Source organism: Cibotium barometz, chromosome 57 (genome assembly GCF_041138505.1).
Source record: "Cibotium barometz isolate CiBa-2024 chromosome 57, ASM4113850v1, whole genome shotgun sequence".
Classification (NCBI taxonomy): domain Eukaryota; kingdom Viridiplantae; phylum Streptophyta; class Polypodiopsida; order Cyatheales; family Cibotiaceae; genus Cibotium; species Cibotium barometz.
In genome coordinates, this window is record NC_141102.1 from 29,498,136 (window position 1) to 29,501,672 (window position 3,537).

The window sequence follows — 3,537 nt, forward strand, 5'->3', positions numbered from 1 at the left end:
AGTGCTCCATCTCCCTATAAAGCTAAACTAGCCAATAATGTATGCATCAAGTGCCTAGGAGTCATCAAGGGTGTAAAGTTAATTGTTTGTGGTGTTGAGGTAGAGGTAGACATGTATGTGATCCCATTAAAGGGGGAGGGATATCCCATTATTTTAGGTAGGCCTTGGCTCATAACTATTGGGGCATACCAAAAATGGGAGACAGGTCTACTAGTTCTCAAGGCAGAGGGAGAGAATGGTGCCAATATGAGAAATATCACCTATGACATGAAAAAAGGAAGGAAAGTGGACCTAAGGTATGAAACTATCTTGGTTGAAGAAAGCTCATATGATTACTCAGAAACAGAGTTAGGATCAGGTACCAGTGAGGAGGATTCCTCTATGAAGGTGATAGGACTCATCTTTCAAGGGAAGGAGGCCACCACAACAAAGGGAGACCAAGAAAAGGATGGTGATTCTCTACAAGTTGAGGACAAGCAAATAAAGAAGATGCTAGCAAAGGATTTGATAGCAGAGGAGGAAGCGGCTTACATCACCATGTTAAAGAAGTACACCAACCTCTTCATCACCGACTACACCCAGGTAAAAAGAGTGGAAATAAATAAAAAATCATGTAGAACTAAAGCCTAATGCTAAGCCTCTCGCTCAAAAATTAAGAAGGTGAGGAGTGGTCTAGAGGGAGGCTTTACTAATGGAGGTAAAGAGGCTCTTGAAAGCAGGTTTTATATACCCAATGGAAAACTCAGATCGGGTCTCCCCTGTACCCCTAAGAAGAATGGAGAATGGAGGATCTGTGTAGATTACAAGCCCTTAAATGCTGCCACAAAGAGGGACCACTTCCCCCTCCCATTCCAAGATGAAATCTTGAATGAGGTAGCAGGCCATGAAAGGTACACTGATAGTTACTCTGGCTACTTCCAAATTAGGATAGCAAAGGAGGATCAACGTAAAACCACCTTCACCACTCCATGGGGATGCTTTGCTTACAAAGTAATGCCTTTTGGCCTCACAAATGCACCTCCCAGCTTCCAGAGATTCATGAATTATATTTTTCAGCCCTTCTTTAGGACCTCTATTAGGGTCTACATGGATGATTTCTGCATATATAGTAGCAAAGGAATTGCATTTCCAAAGAATCGAAGAAGGGTTACAAAGGTTGGTTACAAAGGTTATACCAATTGGGTGGATAATTGAATCCTGACAAGTGCCACATAGCTCAAAGTGAAGTGAAACTTTTGGGACACATCATCTCAGCAAGAGGAATTGAAGCGGATTCAGCCAAGATTAAGGATCTTTTAGCTCTACCTTCACCCAAAAATGCAAGGGAGTTGGTCACATTCATTCAGAAAACTAGGTACATGTCTCGGTTCATCCATCTTCTCTCACAAATTGTTTCACCATTGCAGAAGTTAGCAGATAAAGGCACCTTCACTTGGGATGAGGAGTGTGAAATTCAGTTTCAAGAAATAAAGAACGTTCTTAGTTCATTGCCAACCCTATTGCCACCAGTATGGAATGAAGTGTTCTATGTTTCTCCAAGTGTGGGGACCGAGGCTATTGGGGCAGTCTTGATCCAGAAGGACCCAAAGAGCTCCTACATGAGGCCAATCTAATTTTCTAGCAGGATTTTGACACAAGCAGAGAAAGGCTACAAAGAAGTAGAACAAATGGTTTCAGCCCTCATATTTGCAGTAAGAAAGTTCAAGTCTTATCTCTTGCCCAAGCAGTTTATAATTTTAACAGTGGAGCAGACATTTCCATATGTTGTACAACACATGATCACTTCCCCAATGATAGCGAAATTGATTTTGGAGCTTCAGGAGTATGACTACACTTTTATAGTGGAGGATAGCACTAGGGAAAGTTTGGCAGACATTCTCACCTATACAGGTCCCATGAAAAGAAGATCACCATCAAGCGCAACAATGAGGAGACAAAGCCCACAATTCAGGAAGAGGTGGAAGGTGCCTTCATTATGCATTTTGATGGAGCCTATAGTAGACAATGTGATCAAGCAGCAGGTGGAGTCATCATCTACAACCCACAAGGTGAGGAGGTCACTAGACAAGGTAAAACTCTCCCTGGGATCCATACCAATAATGAAGCAAAAAATGCCACTCTACAGTTTGGGTTGGATTGGTGCTTGGAGCATGGTACTAAGAGGTTGATTGTTAAAGGAGATGCCATGTTAGTGGTAAAGTAGCTACAAGGAGTTTGGTCTTGAAAAAATGCTAATCTATTTACATGGGTCAAGCAAATTAAAAGTTGGATGCAAAAATTTGAAGCTATACAAGTGCATCATGTATCTAGGATGAAAAATAAGGAAGCAGATGCTTCAGCCAATGACCAATTTGTGGTGGTAGTGGGAGCAATCAAATTTCAGCAAACCAAAATTCCAAAGAACGAGAGAAGCTTTAGGACATAACCTATTTCCTCCAGACAGGTGAGTGTCCCAAGCACTTATCCAAGGTTCAAAAACTTAGGTTGGCAAAGAAAGCCATATCTTATCAATTCATAGGGGAGGACCTTTACCATAAAGGAGATTTAGTCTTGATAAGGGTGCCATCCTCCAAAGAGATAGTTCATATTTTAAAATCTTGCCATGATGAGGTATGTGGGGTTCACTTTGCCCAGGAGATCACCAGCAGAAAAATACTTCAAAGCAGGATTTGTGTGGCCTAGTTTGCATAGGGATGTCCAACATTGGTGCAAAGCTTGCAATGCATGTCAGATGGCAGGGAACAAGAGGCTAATTTATGAGCCTAGGACCCCAATATTCTCTTTTGGCCCATTTGAAAAATAGGGAGTTGATGCCATTGGGCCTCTTCCAAGGACTCAATCAGGGAAGGAGTACATCATTGTGGTAGTAGACTACATGGCGAGATGGGCAGAGGCAACAAGCACAAGCAGAATCACGGCCAAAGATGTGGGTAAGTTCATATTTGATCACATATGTAGTAGATTTGGTACCCCACTTGAAATACTATCAAATCGAGGCCCTAGATTCCGAGGAGAACTCTTACAAGATTTACTTAGAAGATTAAACATCAACCATAGGCACTCTAGCCCATACTATCCACAATGTAATGGCTTGGTGAAGAAGGTCAATGGAATGACCATAGGCACTCTATCCCATACTATCCACAAAGCAGGTGGCTAACCGGCCAAAAGATTGGGACAAGCACTTAACTCCAGCTTTATGGGCCTACAGGACATCTTTTAAAGCCTCCACCCAATTCACCCCCTTTCACCTGGTCTATGGACAAGAAGCCCTTCTACCCATCGAGGTAGAACTAGCCAGCTTGAGATTGATGGTGGATAGCAGGATAGAGCCCAGTGAGACAGATTGAACCAGAGGCTTCTAGACCTCCAAAGGCTAGAATTGGATAGAGAGCAAGCCATGGATTCCTACATAGCACAAGCCAACAAGAAGAGGGACAAACTTAACCAGAAACTCCAGGACAAGGGATTGAAGGAGGGCATGTTGCTCCTTAGGTATGCTAGTAGATTGGACAATAGACATGATGCAAAGTTTCA